Raw genomic sequence first — 18,653 nt, 5'->3', positions numbered from 1 at the left:
CAGCTTTTAACTCTACCTAAAACATTGGTTCTTCTGCAAGGAATGCATTTTTCTCAAGTTTCACTAAGAGGATCATGGCATAAAGTTTAGCCACAATATCTGCTATTCCAGTGGTGGGCAACCCGCGGCTCGGGAGCCACATGCGGCTCTTTACACCCTTTAATGCGGCTCTTCTGTGTGCCGGGTGCCTGCTCCCCTCCCTCCTCTCAGGCTTCGGAGGGAAGCTTCTGCAAAAGCCCGGGCGAGTGACAACCAATTTTGGTCCTATGACTGCAGAATGCTGCAAAATACCATAAATGCAGGCCAGTTGTTGAGTGTTTCAAATGTGATTGGAACACTCAACAAGGTGACCACAGTGTGTGTGTGTGTGTGTGTGTGTGAGTGAGAAAGACAGACAGAGAGAGGAACAGAGAGAGGGAGTGAGGGAGGGAATCAGAGAGAGACTGACAGACAGACACACACACACAGACAGAGAGAGACAGAGAGGGGGAGGGAGGGAGAGAAAGATAGACAGACAGAGAGACACACACAGAGTGAGTGATTAAGTGAATGAGTGAGAGACAGACACATCCACATACACAGAGTGACAGAGAGAGAGGAAGGGAGGGGAGAGAGACAGAGGGAGAGACAGAGACAGACACACACACACACAGAGTGAGTGAGAGACAGACAGACACACACACACACACACAGAGAGTGACAGAGATGGGGGAGGGAGGGAGAGAGAGACAAAGAGCCAGAGAGAGAGAGAGAAAGAAAAAGAAAAAAAGAAAGAAAGTGGGAGAGAGAGATGAAATTAAAAACAACAACATACAAACCTGACTTACTCAAACTATCCAAGGAAATGCAAGGCCAATGTTCACATTAGTGGTTGTGACTTTGTCAGTCAATGTCAGGATGTAATTTTCTCTACATTGTAAGGCAAATTTTACGGAATTTAACGTTATCGATAAATAATATCGTTCTAAAGTTTTTGTTTTATTAGTTGTGTTATTTGTATCCTCCCGACCTATGTGGATACTTGCATGCAGAATATTCTCAATAAAAACTTATTGAAACTAAAAACAGTGTACCATCCTATGTATTTTTGGTTTTAAAAATGTGGCTCTCAAAGTAAATTTCAATCGTGGTTTTGGCGAGATTTGGCTCAGTTGAAAAAAAAGGTTGCCCACCACTGTGCTAGTCTATTGGGCCTATAATTGCTAGGTTCCTTTTTATTCCACTCTTTAGATAGATAAAATGCTACTATTGCCAACTTCAATCCGACTGGATAGGGCAGGTCCAATGGCGGTATTCAAATTTTTTTACCACCGGTTCTGTGGGCATGGCTTGTTTGGTGATCGTGGCTTGTTGGTCATGTGATGGTGGGCGTGGCTTATTGGTCATGTGACTGGGTGGTCATGGCTTGGGGGTCATGTGATTTGGTGGGTGTGACTGGTTGGTCATGTAACTGGGTGGGCGTGGCCAATTTGAATTCACTCACATCAAGCGGTGACTTGCTTCCCCTCTCCTTGCCTCAAAGGCCTTAATGAGATACAATTTCCCTGTCTATTTATTTACTACTACTGAACATCCAAAATACACAATTTAATCCTATGTATATATGCCATATGTGTACATACATATTACGTAGTATAGCGTGTGTATAGGCACACAAAAAGATACATTGTCTACTTTATACACTGTATGTACACACACACACACACACACACACACACACAGAGCTCTTCTAAAACTGTACACATTCAACCTCACTTACTGCGTTTAAACTCACCCAGAGTCCACTTTCTGCCACACATTTAACTAAAACTTCTGCCCATTAGAACATTATACATGCCATCAGATGCTCTTTCCTAGCCTGCACATGACTGTTGGAGCCAGGAGATGTCATGGATTGAGTAAAATGTGGCAAAATACACTTAACAACGCTCTTGCTTAACAACCAAAATGTTGGGCTCAATTGTCATAAGTCAAGGACTATCTCTGCCTTCCTCTGCATGGCAGCCTTGTCCTAGTAAACTCCTTCTCCTTTTCTGGCAATTCTCCTCTCTGTTAGAGGCACCAAAATAATCCAGAGGATATTTGGAGCAGGGGGTTGGACTAGATGACCTCTGAGATCCCTTCCAGCCCTAAATTGCTCTGCTGTTTCAAAGCATCTTCTGAAGCCATGTCTGGTGCCAGGGTTTATGGTGCTTCCTTCCTCTTCTCTCTCTCTCTCTTCCTCTTTCTTTCTTTTTCTTTTTCTTTCTTTCTTTCTCTCTCTCTCTCTTTGTCTCTTTCTTTCCCCTCTCTTTCTTTTCTCTTTCTCTCTCTCTTCCTCTTTCTTCCTCTTTTCTCTCTCTTTCTCTTTCTTTCTTACTTTCTCTTTCTTTGTCTCTTTCTTTCTTTCCTTTTTCCCTCTTCCTTTTCTCTCTCTCTCTTCCTCTTTCTCTTTTTTCTCCCCTCTTTCTTTCTTTCTTTGTCTCTTTTTTCTTTCTTTCTTTTCTCTCTCTCTTCCTCTTTCTTCCTCTTTCTTTCTGGCAGCTTCAGGAGAGGCTAGTCCAGTGGGGAGGGGGAGTGGCCCAGCAAGCTTCATAGCCATGCGAAGCGCTGCCAGCAGGCACGGGAAGGCCTTCTGGGATGCTCTGCCACTCCTGAAGCTGCCCAGCCACAGAGGCTGCTCGAGTAGACTGTGCCTAGAGGAGGAGGCTCTCTGCCCCAGTCGCCTCCTCGGCAGTGAGCATTTTATTCAATCCACACAGACCTACATGCAGAAATACCCTGAAACAACACTTTCAGACCTGGGGGAGGATCTGTCCCTTTAAGTCTTCATATTTTTTTTAAATTACCTGCTAAATTTTTTACTTTTGCTCGAAGTTATGCCCGTTGTTCTATCTCCTTAAGCACTAGATTGTTAATACATGTCTCTGCCCTGGGGTGTTCCGTTTCTAATTTGGATCGCTAATTTTTAAAGATCGAAATCTTTCTATCTTGATCTCCCAGCCCACGCTGGCATATTTTCAAAGATCAAGATGTATAGAGACAATGTATAGAGATAATAATAATAATAATAATAATAATAATAATAATAATAATAATAATAATAATAATAATCGTAAGTATGAGCTCCTCACATTCAAAGTCTCATTCAGGTTAGGAATGAACTTTCACTTTTAATCGAGAAGGCCTATAATTTGCAAAAAATTAATGGCACTGTCTATCCTCTTTCTAAATCTGATAATTCACTTCCTTCTCCCACACCCCCCCTTCTGTTTCTTCTTCTGAAAAACACTCTTTGTATGTTCCTGTAAATGTTGATTCTCCCCCTCCCTATCCCCTACCTACGGCTCCTAATCCTCCTCCCCCCCTTTTCTCCTTCTTCTGCCTTTTGCCTCCCCTCTCCCTCCCAGGGTGGTCACATTCCTCCCTTCTCCGTTCCAATTCCTTTTCCCTTGACTCCTCCGATCTCCCTGCCGCCTATCCTCTCACCTTTGTGCCGGGCATCCCCGGGCCCCCTGTCCATACCAACATTGAACTGCGTGTTTTAAAAGAATCTACGAACATGTGCATTTCGTCCTGCCTGAAACACGGTTGGATAATCGTGAGTATAGGTGGAAAACTCTCTCAGTATCTGGTCTCGCACCTAAAGGCAATGAGAGAGTTAACTGCCTCCTGCCTTAAAATCTCTTCTAATGGGGAAAAACACTTCCCCATTTGAAAAACAAAGAATTAATTGACCTTCTGTCTTAATCATGGCAAACTCACCAATAAACAATAACAATTGGCTGATTTAAAAATAACAGGAAAGTCCTGCCAGTGATATCAAAAAAGAATTTGATTTACCTTTTAAAATATATTTGGTAGATATGATTAAAGTGTGTCAGGACATAAGAATATCTTTTTATAAAACTAATTTGTTAGTAGCTGCTTTATTACAAGGCAGCAAACCTCAAGGAAAGTGTTATTTTAAAAGGGAGTGTAAAAATCCAAGGAGGGGCATGTCTGTAACATCTTGCCCTCTCTTTCATCAGGGATCAAAACCCTAGTATGGATTGTAAATTGCCTTGGAAAAAAGATACAACTCTCGCTCCCCCTTTCCTGACTTTTGCTTTTGCAATCCTCCCCCGCTGTGCATTTAATTTCCTTTGACTTACCGTTCTTTGCATCTATAATGACAGTGTGTAAAATTAATGTGGCAAAAGAAATGTAACTATAGGTGTGAATGGGTGTGTATGTAGTCAGTATTGGATGCTTGAAATGTAAGGTTTATTGGCTGAAAAAGCAGAGCGTGTTGTGTTAAAAGAGCCTGTCGTTTTAACAAAACATTTTTTCCTTTCCTCTCACCCCCCCTCTTTGCCTCTGGTGAGAAGGCAGGAGGAAGGGGGGGCTGTGTTCTTTTCAGCATTTTTTTTTCTCCTCTCCCTGCGAGCCTCAGAAAGGCGGGGTTGAGGGTGATATCTGATGCCTGCATATTTCAGAGTATACTCAAACTATCTTAATTGTTTGTTTGATTTTTGAAGCTGTGTTTTTTCTCTTTTATGTTTTTATGTTTGCGCGCACTTTGTATGTTTAACAGATGTCACGTCTGTTTGTTTAATTGTTTGTCAGTAGCACTGGTTGCTGTCCCTTTTAGAATTTTAACAGAGATGACCTAAAAAATACAAAATGCAGTCAGAAAGAATGAGTAACATTTTTGCTAGAATCCAGATCAGTTTCACACGGACATTTAGATCAGATATTGGAGCCAGAAAAAGGTTACTTTGTATATAGATGGGAAGAGAATGTTGTAAAAGGCATCTGACCTAAACGTGGGAAAAAGATGTGCTTTGTTGAATGGACTGGAGATGTTGCAGAAACAAAAGAGAGGAAATAGGCAAGTCGTTAAGGACAGTTGAAGCTATTGCAAGAAAGGATTTCAGTAAGTGAAAGAAAGTTAGAGATATGTTTTTTCAGAAAGTCAGAGAAATGTTTTTTCAGACAGTCAGAGATATGTTTTTGAAGATGAATATGTGAGGACTTGTGTATGTGAGGACTTGTGAACTCTGGCATATGGATGATTCAATACCTTTTCTTTGCCCCATGGAAATATTTCCATGGATATTTATTCAGGATTTATTATGGCACCCCGCAAAGGGGTGTGATCAACCACTGCATTTGTACCTTTGCAATGTTGGGACGCCCAATTGAACTGAAAACAGACAATGGCCCTGTTTACATCTGTACTGCCTTTGCAGACCTTTGTGACAAGTGGTCCAACAAAAATGCCTCAGCCTCCCAGCCATGCAAAAACAAACCCAATCCTTGTTTATTTACTTTCAATCACTTGAATTTTTTCACTTTCTAATTTGACCACTTATCAGAGGCATTTTCAACAAAAAACAAGTTTGCCTCTCTCTCTGGTATATTTTTACCAGACAAAACACCGATTCCTTTAATTATTTGGGGGCATATTTGGAAAATTTGCTTTTTACATGTTTAATCCCAAAACCTAAACTTTACATTTTAGAATGGTTACATCTAGCACACACACCTCGTAATTCACTCACACCCAGAGCAACCCAAATGGCTTTGCTCATTGAAAAGGCACGAAGAAGAACCCGTGCCTTAATGGGAATGGATTTTGTTACGCTTTATCTCCCTTTCAAGTTATCTCAATGGGAACCTCTTTTTCAAAATTCTATCCTTCTCCAAGATGCACTCACGGAATGGCCTGGTCAAATTTCATGTCATTTGCCAGCTGACCCAAGGCTACAAGTTATTAAGACCATTCCGATACAATTTTTTACACCAATAACATCACAACCCATCAAAGATGCGTTAACCGTATTCACAGATGGGTCCAAAAATCATGGTGCATGTACTTGGAATACACAACAGATATGGCATAAGAAATTGACTAATACACAAACATCTGCACAACAGGCTGAGCTGGCAGCTTTTATTCTAGCTTTGGAATTATTTTCTTCTGAACCTCTAAATATCATCACAGACAGTCTGTATGTTGCTCAATTAACTTTACACATTTTTGATGCCTATATCTCACCCTCTTTAACACCTTCCCTTTTGACATTATTTACACAATTGCAAACAGCACTACACGCAAGGACTAAACCTTTGTTCGTAGCACACATTCGTAGTCATCAACATCTGCCTGGGTTCCTATCTGAAGGAAATCACATGGCAGACGAGGCCTGCAAAATGATGCCTCTAACTATTGTTTCACCTCAGCCTGCCCCATTGACAGCAGGTGAAAGTCACACCTTTTTTCATCAAAACAAAAAAGCCTTGATGAAGCAATTTGGCATATCAATGGCAGAAGCAACTGCCATTATTCAACAATGCCCCACGTGTAGTCTCCAAGCCAATAGTATCCCGCAAGGAGTAAATCCAAGGGGTACTGAGGCTTGTGAAACTTGGCAAATGGATGTCACTCAATATTCTCCCTTTGCCCCATGGAAATACCTTCACGTTTCTGTGGACACTTTTTCGGGTTTTATTATGGTAACCCCGCAAAGGGGTGAGAATACCAAGCAAACAATTAATCACTGCATTCGATCTTTCGCAACATTGGGGTGTCCAAAAATTTTAAAAACTGATAATGGTCCCGCCTATACCTCCTCTGCCTTTGCTCAGTTTTGTTATAGGTGGTCCATTATTCACAAATTTGGAATTCCTTTTAATTCAAAAGGACAAGCAATTGTGGAACGAGCAAATAAAACCTTGAAAATAGCTCTTGATCGGCATATGGGGTCAAAAGGGTTACACCCCCCCAATCTCCCGATGTTGCAAAACATTCTAAATACTTGTCTTTATACTATCAACTTTCTTAACCTTACTGGCACACCTGCTTCCTCTGCAGCCTCTCGTCACTTTTCTAAACCTCCTCTCCCTGCCTCCCGACCTCTTGTTTACTACAGGCAATTGCCGGATCCACACTGGAAAGGTCCGGCACAATTGATTACTTGGGGAAAAGGCTACGCAGCGGTGCAAATTGACGACAAGACTCTCTGAGTTCCTGCTCGTTGTGTTCGTCCGTATCACCGCATACCAGAAGAAGATCAAGATGACCCTGCCTTTTCTTCTCCCCCTGACATATCACTCCTTTTTCTTTAAACTCTTTCTCTCATTGTTATCTTATGCCTCTGCTCGATTTGTTGCTCACCCTCAGGTGATTTTTGCACCTCTTGACACTCATGTGACTTTTGTGTTTAAAGACACTCTTCTCACTGCTTGCCCCTATGCCTTGCAGCATCAGGGCAAATTTCTTTTCCCTTCTTTAAAACCTTTGATATTAATTCAATACATATATCATGACTCTTGTCAAGTTCGTCTTTCCTTACACGTAACTCCTCAAACTATTGGCTCCTACTCGTGCATCGGATTTTTGTCCAATAACACCTATTTTAACCAAACTGTTTATCTCTACTCAACACCCTCTGTGGTTTATCCTCCATTATCTTCAATTTTTCTTTCTTGGATGACTCTTGTCCACACCTCTCCTCACCCCTTTGCAAGGACTTTGCTTCGCCATTTTTCATGCTGTTTTCCAGAGCCATGCGATGTGAATACTTGTTTATGGAAAGCCAAAGAAATTCCAGACTATGCACCAGGAGTAAACGAGCCTCTCCCAGAAGCAAGGATTCGCCGAAACGCACCGGACTTTCCAAAATACAATTCCCTCATACGAACACACCAGGTACGCTACACCTTCACACAAGGAGTGCCATATGCTCCCACCATGTCCTGTCGACAACGATCTCCTATCAAGAAAAAAGGTACTTTTTGGCGATGGTTTTTTAACAACACATGGCTTCCTGAAGATTCAGAACATTATTTACAAACATTTCATTTCCGTACTACTCAATTGACTGTCAAAAACCCTAAGGCAGTAGATTTGGGACTATATCAGTGTAAAATTACCAAGATAGTCAAAGGACTTGCCACTTCTGCCAGACTGACTTTATTGTTGTTCCAGAAACAATCCACTCATTCCTCACGAATTCGGCGTGCTGCACCACTTACGTCTAACAATCACAGTTGTAGTGATTGCATTACCACCACAATACACAATGGCAAGGTCTCTAAGACATTGATATATCATACCATCAAACCTGAACATTGTCAAATTACTAATCCATCAACTTGTAGAGTTAATAATACTGTTTATCACATGTGTACCCTTAACAACAAGATTCAATGTTACAACCCAAAAGAAGCGAAAACCGTTACTACATATGTAATGTCCATTTACACCATTGAATGCGGTAGAAAAGAATTACTCAACAAAACTGAGTTTAAATCCCTCAACACGCAAGTCCGCCTCAGTTTTGACGCTTGTTTAGCAATCAATCGCAATTGTTGGAAATCAACTTGTGGGACATTACAATGGGAAAGGAGTCTCATGCTTGAACGAAAATACATGTGCTACAATAACAAAGGGACTTGCTCCGAACGGGACACTTACAGCTTTTGCCCATATTGGTCCTGTGTCAGCATGTGGTCTGGGGATCCACCTGGTGGAAACCATAAATGCAAGTTGGAAACGGGCATAGCCAACAGCAAATGTCCAAGAAATTCGTGCAACCCAATTACCATAACCTGCACACCTACCAAAACATGGGAAGTAGAATATGGCTTGGCCATAGAAGCAAGTGGTAGAGACCCACACATTGCGTTACGCTGGACAGTAACCAAGCAAACTAAGCAATTGCGAACAACTAAAGGACTTTTTTGGTCATTTTATCAGGAAATTGAGAAATTAAATATCCCCGAAATACCACAACATGTTACTAACACTTTTGTCCAACTAGCAGAGGACATTGCTAACACATTGAATGTTACTAATTGTTTTGTATGTGGGGGAACCAACATGGGGGGAAAATGGCCCTGGGAAGCCCAAGAACTGAATTATTCTAAAATATTGGAAATGGACAAGCTAGGTAATTTGTCATACACAAAAGGGAAAGATGGGGACTGGACTCTTACAACAAATCTTGTGGGAAATGTTTGCTTCTCCAGACCTGTTGGTTACAAATGTACTAAAGTAGGGAACTTAATTTGCACTGGGAAATGGGAAAATGGGATATGGTGGTCAGGAAAAAATAGCTCAGCTGGACAAGATGAAACTGCTTTGTTTAAAGTTATCAACATGAAAAAGTTCTTGACAAACCCAAACAATCAATCACTCACATGGTTAGCACCCGATGGGCTGTATTGGATATGTGGAAAAATGGCCTATGGACACCTCCCAGCTAATTGGTGCGGAACATGTGTCTTGGGCATTATTAGACCTGGGTTTTTTCTCCTCCCACTAAACACACGACAAGTCTTAGGGGTCCCCGTTTACGACGAAATAGGGAACCACCGCAGAAAGCGCGAGGACGTTGTTTCCTCAATAGGTAAAGTTGTCGTGGGAGGGAACCAAGGCACATGGGGAAATGATGAATGGCCAGCTGAACGTATCATACAAGTATACGGCCCTGCCACATGGGCCGAAGATGGTATGTATGGATACCGCACACCCATCTACTTATTAAACCGACTTATTCATTTACAAGCTGTAGTAGAAATAATAACAAATGAGACTGTCAAAGGCCTGACACAATTAGCCAAAGAAAGTGTAAAATCTAGAACATACATAATGCAAAATAGACTTGCATTAGACTACCTGCTTGCCAAAGAAGGAGGAGTATGTGGAAAATTCAATTTAACTAATTGTTGTATTGAAATTGATGAAAGTGGTAAAGTAATTAAGGAAATTACTGACAAAATGATGAAAATTGCCCATGTTCCTGTGCAAACATGGAATGGATTTGATTTTGGAGGTATGTTCGATGGTATTTTACCCAAATTCCCAGGTTTAAAAGCCGTTTTTATATTTGTTGCAATGATTGCTATGGGATGTATACTATTACCTTGCTTATTACCTATTTTTGTATTCATGATTAAGCGTAGTTTGAATGCCATTGCTGAAGCAAAAACTACTGCACAAATTAATATGATGCTTGAGAATAATGCGTATATGTTGAGACCAACAGATGAAAGTAAGCAACCCTTGCTACATTTCTCCCCGGATAATGATTCAGAAGATGACGCTGAAAGAATGGTAGGTGCGGACACAGGAAGCCTGGGGTCGGAGGGCAACACGCGACCTGAAATAGCACTCACCTCCATGGACGTAAAAGCTCCATGTTTTCAGCCTTAATAAAAGTAAAAACAGAGGAGATGTAGCGGTCATGTTTAAAAGTTGCTAGCTGCATCACATTTCTGCTAAGCCGGCACAAAGCTTGCTCAAGGTTTTGTTTTGCAACATTTCTATGCAACATTCTTCGCTTTGCAACATTTCTATGCAACAGTCTTCTGTAACATCTTTTTGTAACATGTGAACAAGCTTGCCCGGTAACACGTATACGTGACAAGTGAACAAAGCCTGCCCAGTAACAAGTGTTTTAACCAATCATGTAATAACACGCTGTAAGACAGAAACCTTTTGTATGATTTTAATAAATACCGTCTCAATCGGGCAGCCGGGGTCTTTGGATCTTGCTGAGCTGGTTGATGCGTTGCAACACATCATGGAGTCCATTCTTCCTTGGCACTATCAGGCCCGCCTAACCTAGGCGCACCCCAGCTGGGGTCCCATAGCCGAGCTCAGTCAGGCTCACCTCTGCAGAGGTTTCGATGCCTAGCTCCGGCTCACCTTTGCAAGGGTCCACACTCAAAGCAGACGAGGTCACCGTGTGGCAGCCAGCCACACACTCACTCACAGATGGGGGTCTTACTTCTCCTTTTGTTACAGGTATGGACTACGTGCCATTAACGAACTTTAATTGAACCTTGTGGTTTTGGACTTTTGACATAGGGACATTTGCTGGAACATGTTGTGGTTGAAGGCTGATGACATTTCCCTGTCCCTTTAAGCAAGCTTCTAACTGTCCCTTTTATGCCACGTCTTCATTCTTATATTTTAATCCTTATTTTATTCTACTTTATCACAGCCACACTGCTGCTAAGCTTGCTGGGCTGCCCTCCCATGTCCCCACTGGGCTAGCGTCTCCCGAAGCCACTGGTGTTACAAAGGTGAGACGGGACAAGTGTTGGGTGGGAGGGGTGAGCAACCAGCAACAGGGGGAACAGTTCAGAGGCATGGCCAGACAGCCATCGCTACCGGTTAGCTGAACTGGGCAAAATTTCCACCAACAGTTCAGGTGAACCGGTACAAACTGGTTGAATACCACCTCTAGGCAGGTCTTATTTAAGTGTGGAAATGAAGATGCCAATAGAGGCCCCAACAACCAGGGATATTTTTTGATCAGTTAAATAGTTGGTAGAATGTCTTATACAGGGAATGTATTGCTTGCATTTCAGGCCTTTTATGATAATCTCGACATGAATATAATGGACCAAAATATTGATATTTTTGCTAATATGGAGAAAAGCAGCTCTTTGATTCCATGGAGAAGACATTATTGCATCTATTGCTCACCCACCACCACCCACCCCTCACTTTACCAGAGAGAGAAAAACACACACAAACCTGTGGGACTTTGTAGGCGCCTCCTAATGTTGATGTCTGGACGGAGATGTCCCTTTTAGCTCCATCAAGAAGAGCCAGAAGGTTGTCCTTCCTTCCACAGCTGTAGTTGGGGACATTGGCTTCTCCAGTGGAGAGAATGTCCAGCAAGGCATCTGAAGTGCGGAAAGTGCTCCAATAGTTGGCATGGATGTTGTAGCCCAGTGTGAGATTGTGCAGGAGCTGGGAATTCTTGTTGACCGTTTGAATGTTGAAAATCGGTGTTAAGCCAAAATGAAAACCAAAAAGAGCCCTATTGTAAAAAAATTTTTTATTATAATCAACAGCAACAGCAAATACTTTTAAAAAATATATAATCCTCCAGAAGCCAACTGAGCCTTAAGTCAACATTGATCCAAAATGAAAGATCAGTTACAGAAATATGGAAATGGGTTGAGGTGTGGCAACTACAACTAGTTCCACCACTACTTGTAATAAAATTCATTATTCAAGTGATAAATTAAGGATTGAAGTGAGAGAGGAAAATAATCTTGAGTCCTTTCAGCTTTTTTTCAGACCCCTTTTTGAGTCTCTTTCACAAAATCAGACAAAAGAGAGAATCCATGGAAATCAAAATCATTCAGGAAATTAGACATACCCCCCAATATAGGAATAAATGAAAAATAAGAAACAGAAAAGAAGGAGAGTGTTAGAATGGAGGAAAACTCACTGGAGAAGAGCCTAATTCTGGGAAAGATTGAGGGCAAAAGAAGGGGGCTGCAGAGAATGAGGTGGCTGCATGGAGTCACTGAAAAAGTAGGTGTGAGCTTAAATGTACTTCAGGTGGGGGTGGGGGGTCCAGGAAGGCCTGGAGGAACATTGTCCATGGGGTCGCAATGGGTTGGACACGAGTTTGCAACTAAACAACAATGGAGGGAGTGCAACTCCATTACTCTGAATGACTTACGGATCATGGAAAACAAGCTGAACAGAAGGAGCCACGTTGAAAAGCAACTTTGTATGCAATATTTCATCTCCAGTGGTGATTATACCAATGAGATGGTCTCCTGGGCTGTAAAAGCTCTGTGGTTGATTCCCATCCTGGTGCTCCAAACTCTGCGGGCACTTAATTCTCAGATTCCCAGAGACTGGATGGGACAAAAGCAGAAGCAGAAGCAGAAGCAGGAGGTCCATAATTCATGGGGAGAATCAATCCACTTCCTGTTTCTAAGACAAACAACAGGAATAGTGGAAAATTGCAAAGACTCGCAGAAGAGGCTTTCCTGATATAAACAGAGAACCACTCAGTTTCATCTGGACAGGAGAGAAAGATGCAATCAAGAGCAGAGCCTCTGCCTGTAACAAAAACTTGTTCCCAGAGAGTTTGACCCAAGGAATTTATCCTTTTCTGATGGAAGGTCCTTTGCATGTGGCTTCAGTCTGATGTCTACATCAAAGTCAAAAACTGGAGAAATAACATCATAGGTCTCAAAGGTCCAGATGGTCATAATTATATAGAGAAGCAACTTTTCCTCTTGGGATCCCTAACTTCTTCTGGGCTCCATGTGCAGAGGAGAGGCTGGAGAAAAGCATGTTATGGTGGAAAATTACAGATACACCTCTGGGGTCATTGTTCTGTTGTGATTGTGGTCCTTCCTGTCAGGACAGAAAGTGCTGCTGGAGAAAGATAGTTCAACACCCAGGGAATTGACTTCTGCTGTCCTTCAACATGGTCTCTTGTCTCCAGAGATTGCTGGGGAAGGTCACCCAGCGTTATGGAGTTTGTTTCCACTCTAATGCCATTGAACTCTAGTGTTGCCTGTCTTCTAATGACAAGGAGGCCATCAATACCCTGGAACTCTGCCCAATGTTAAGAGTAGCCCCTGGTTGGAATTTTGTTTTATATATATTGACCCTAATTGCAGCTGGTTTTAAAACTGCTTATGCCTGAAGTGATGTTTCATCTGCCATCTTTTCTAGCAATATTAAATTTTGAATAAGAACTCATTAAGAAACAGGAAAGTGACATCTTGTGGACTACATCATTGAGTAAAAAGGGAGAAAATTATAGAGTGGATGAATGTTTTCATTTTTTTCTTCTGTATCGTTTCTAAGTTGTCTTTCCATGTTCATATAATACACTAAGATTCTTTATATTTTGACCTTTCTTAGTTTATTAAATAAAGAACGGACTGTCAGGTCTACAGCTGAGATCTATCTATCTATCTGCCATCCATCCATCCATCCATCCATCCATCCACCCACCCACCCACCCACCCACCCACCCATCATCTCTCTCTCTCTCTTTCTCTCTCCATCCATCCATCCATCCATCCATCCATCCATCCATCCACCCACCCATCATATCTATCTATCTATCTATCTATCTATCTATCTATCTATCTATCGATCGATCGATCGATCGATCGATCGATCGATCGACCTACCTACCTACCTACCTACCTACCTACCTACCTACCTATCATCTATCTATCTATCTATCTATCTATCTATCTATCTATCTATCATCTATCTATCCATCTATCCATCTATCCATCCATCCATCCATCCACCCACCACCCATCATCTCTCTCTCTCTCTCTCTCTCCATCCATCCATCCACCCACCTATCTACCTTTGTATCTAATCATTGCATTTATTGGCCACCCATCTTATCACAGGGAACTCTGCAAAGATGGTGGAGATGCCACAGTGTGGTGGATGATGCAACCTGATTTCCAGAGATTTGTTGGGCCTTCCTCTGTTTTGGGGATGCACTTGGTGGGGGGGACCCTTCCCATCTCTGAGGCTGAGAGGTTTGAAGGTGATGTTGAAAACTCCTTTCTTCCTGGTTTATTTGGATCCATTGTTCAGGGATTGTGCCTCTTCACTGGAGGGGGGGACATTAATATGGACTTCTAGGCCTAGAAGGGGGAACTGGATGGGGGCTGAGTGAGGAGGGGGGGAATTGAAGGGACAGGAAGGTCCATCCTGACAGGGAGAAACAGAGAATGGCCCATATCCCAGGTCCACCGCTTGGAAGTTCTCCCACTCAACGTCCCTCAGATTCTGCTCTCAGGGCCTGGAGACCAGATCCTGGGTGGCTCTGGGTTCAAGCTGTGGCTTCTCAATACCAGGTTGATGTGGGATTAGACTCTGTTCTCCTCCAGGGGGTTCACAGCCATGTCTTACCAAAGCCGGCTTCTGCCCAGAGAGGAGGAAGCCCCTTCTCGACCAGGAATGATCCCACCCCAATGTCTGAGTTTGTCCCAGGGGAGACCCCAGAGGAGAGGAGGAGGAGGGGGGGATGTGGTCATCCATGATTTCTTACGGGCTTTGAGGAGGCTCCACATGGACCTCTGGTTTGTCTGAGGGGGGGCTGCGAGGACCCCGGCCTGGTCAAGTATGTTGTGTGAATGTGGTCCTTGCAAGCAGAAAAGTGTCCCCAATACAGGTAGTCCTCAACTTATGACCACAATTGAGCCCAATATTTCTGTTGTTAAGTGAGACATCCATCAAGTGAGTTTTGCCCCATTTTATGACCTTTATTGCCACAGTCGTTAAGTGAATCACTGCAGTTCTTAAATTAATAACACTGTTGTTAAGTGAATCTGGCTTCCCCATTGACTTTGCTTGTCATAAGGTCGCAAAAGGGGATCACGTGACCCTGGGACACAGCCAGAACGGCCATAAACATGAATCAGTGGCCAAACATCTGAATTCTGACCACGTGACTCTGGAGAGGCTGCAAAGGTCATAACTGTGAAAAACGGTCATAAGTCACATTTTTCACTGCTGTTGTAACTTTGAACGGTCACGAAACAAACTGTCGTAAGTCGAGGACTGCCTGTGTATCCTATTGTTCAGCTTCTCTCCAATGAATTGATCCACTTCAGAGTTTCCATCATCCACTGACTCCTCGGCCAACAGGTTCAACCTCAGGAAACAAACCATGGTTAAAAGTGGCACATGTAAATGCAACCATTGATGAAGTGACCAAGTTAAGTGGGTTGTGTGGATCTCACTAGTTAGTCGGGTGTGGTGGTTGTGAAATCCCAGGGGACCCTGAGTTCTAGTCCTGCCCTGGGCACTAAGCCAGCTAGGAGACTCTGGGCCAGCCACTCTCTCAGAGCCCTGGGAAAGAGGCAATGGCAACCTCTTCTGAACAGCCTTGCCGAGATTCCTGGGTCAGCTTCACCTGGGGGCTTCCTGACCACCTTCACTCCCAGATGGCCTCCCTGCGCCTGGCTTCCTCCTTGCCAGTCAAGTGGCCTCCAATGGGCTGAATTTGGAGAGGGTTTTGCAGGAGGCTGTGCTGTGAGGAGGGGGCACCCAGGGGTCCTGCAGGGACAGAGGGGTCTGCAGGAGATCCTCCCCCTCCCTAGTGAGGGCAGGGAGGGAGGGGGGCTGGGGGAGAGGGAGGCAGGGGGAGCCCCCCCCATCTGCTCTGGGCTGCTCAGGGGCTGTCGGAAAGCTCACCTCTGAGGGAGGGGCCCTCCTTGGGATTGGCTGGGAGGGAGAGGGGCTCTGACATCACAAGTGGGGACAGGTGGGGCTCCCAGGTGAGCCCTGTGCACCTGCAGGCCAGGTGGGGCTGGTGGGGTCCAGGGGGGGGGAATGAGGTCAGACTGGGCCTCTGCTGCCAATTTACCCCTGGGGCAGCCAGGTGGTGCTTCTTCCTCCTGATCTGCCCCATGGAGAGGGGCCCTCTGGCCTTGCAGGGCAGGTGAGGGGATCTGCCCCAGTGGCACAGTCTGCCAAGGGCAGAGTGGGGGGACCCAGGCTGCCTCTGTGGCTAAGACCTCAGACCATAGCTGGCTTGCTTGGGACCCAGAGGGTTGGTGCTGCTGTTCCCCCAGGGATCGGGGGCTGTGTGAAGCCCACCAGCTCCTAGTCTGGCCAGAATGAAGGGCTGAAGCAGGAAGAGAGTTTCTTTGCTCCAACCTCCAGGAGGGCCGGTTTTCCTGCATGGATCAGGCTGAACCCCACTCCAGCCTCTCCTTCTCCCCCAGAGCTCTGGGTCCATCCCATAATATCCCCCTCTGCCTGAGCTCCTTAAAGAGGCTTTACGGCCGTTTCTTTCCCAGGGAGACGCAGGAGGGAGGCCAGAGGGAGAGGAGGACGGAGGAGAATTGGGCCCCTTTTCTTCTGGGTGGATTGAGGGGAGGGGGAGGAGGAGGAAGAGGCCGGGAGAAACTTCCCTGCAGCTCCGCCAGGACTTATAAATGAGTCCTCCTCTGTCTTCCCTCTTGTGACGGTTTACCTCTTTATTGGACAGAGAGTCCTCGACTTACAACATTTCATTTAGTGACCATTCAAAGCCACAATGGCACTGAAAAAGGTGACCTATCAACATTTTTCACACTTACGACCATTGTGGCACCCCCATGGTCACATGATTTACATCTGGATGCTTGGCAACTGATTCATATTTATGACGGTCTCAGCGTCCCGGATTCATGTGATCCCCTTTTGCGACCTTCTGACAAGCAAAGTCAGTGGGGAAGCCAGATTCACTTAACAACCATGTTGCTAACTTAACATCTGCATATTTAACAAACATGGCCAGAAAGGTCACAGAATGGGTCAAACTAAATGTTGTGCTCAATTGTGGTCATAAGTCGAGGACTGCCTGCATGTTGTTTATATTTTCTCCCCTGGATGCTTCCCTTGTGTGTCACATCAAGGAGGTTTTTCAAGCTGCCCTGCGTTGGGCGCAGTCCCATCTCTTCCCAGCCCCACCAAGAAAGGGGTTTGGGGGGGGGGACCTGGTGGTCCTTCTTCTGGTTCTGGGGATGCGCTGAGTGGGCTCTGTGGCCCCTTGGACCTCCCCATCTCAGAGGCTCTGAAGGTGCAGTTGGGGGTCCCTGAGGTCCATCTGGGTCAGTCGTTGGGGGGGGGGGTTCATTTCCAATCTGGAGGGGGCCCATTGACAGGCACTCCTTGGCCCAGAAAATTGGGGGTTTGAGAAAGGAGGGGAAGCTGAGGAGACAGAAGGACCATCCTGAGGGTGATGGCCAGGAAAGCCACCATGAAGCCCAAGTTGCCCAGGGCTCCATAAGAGGAGAACCTTCATTGAAGGGGGATCTCTCTGGGTTGGGAGTTCAGATTCAGGGAGAGGAGGAGAAGCTCCCACCCAGGTGACACAGATGGGACCTTGGACTCCAGAGCAAGAAAGAATGGCGAAATTGGCCAGGCTTTTCCCCAGCCTCCTCCTCAGATAGTTTCCTGGCTCTGGGGCTGGGAAGGCCAGCACCACCATGGTTGTCTAGTCCCTCCTTAGAAACCTCCAGGTGTGAAGACTCCACAACCTCCTTCACAGGGAGACCCTCCCATGCTTGAACGGCTCTTCGTGTCCTGAAGGAAACGGACCGACTGATCTTTTATCTTGGAGAAACCTGGAGAATTTGTGTCATGCCAGGTTATTCAAGAAGGGAAAAAGAGCTCAGTGTTGGGTCAGCCGCCTGGAACAGCTCCTAAAAATGTATTATAGGAGATATTCCAATCAAGTACGGTAGCTCTCTTAGAATGGTTGGTTGGTAATAAATACATTTAATATTCTTATTAAAAAGTGTTGGATGAAGGGCAATATGCACTAATGGTTATCAAGCTGGCTGAGAAAATGCCCCCAAGGACGTCTCCTCAAACTTTCCTCCAGAAATGACTATCAGATATTGAATTTGGTCACACTCTTCCACTCTGGACATTGGATTCTTCTCCATTTTTAATCAATGGCTTTGATGGAAGGAGAGAGGGAAGGTATCCGAGAACCAGAGATGGAGCTCTAATACCAGAGAAGACTAAAGGGGCCATTGAGGCCTTGGATTTTCCGGTGTGTCCATGAGGCTGCCTGAGTCAAAATGCATTAAAATAAGGATTTTTCTAACTGTCCATCTGGAAATGGACTGAAATGAATCTTACAGGGCTGATTTGTAGCATTTTGAAATAAACACCTCAAGTGGGGAAGGGGCCTGAGAGCAGGAAGGCCAGAGCCTGAAATTATGCAGGGAAAATCAAGGCCTAAATCTTAGGCCAAGCCAGGAATTCTCTCTATTTGGGGCTTTCTGGCTCAGGACAGGACATGATTCTGCATTATTCCTTGTATTTTTCCATTCACTGGACCAGTTTCCAAGGTGACAGTTGGAAAAACTCCCTGGGGAGC

Source organism: Natrix helvetica, assembly GCF_964273705.1.
Source record: "Natrix helvetica genome assembly, chromosome: 5".
Lineage (NCBI taxonomy): Eukaryota > Metazoa > Chordata > Lepidosauria > Squamata > Natricidae > Natrix > Natrix helvetica.
This window is presented reverse-complemented; position numbering follows the sequence as displayed.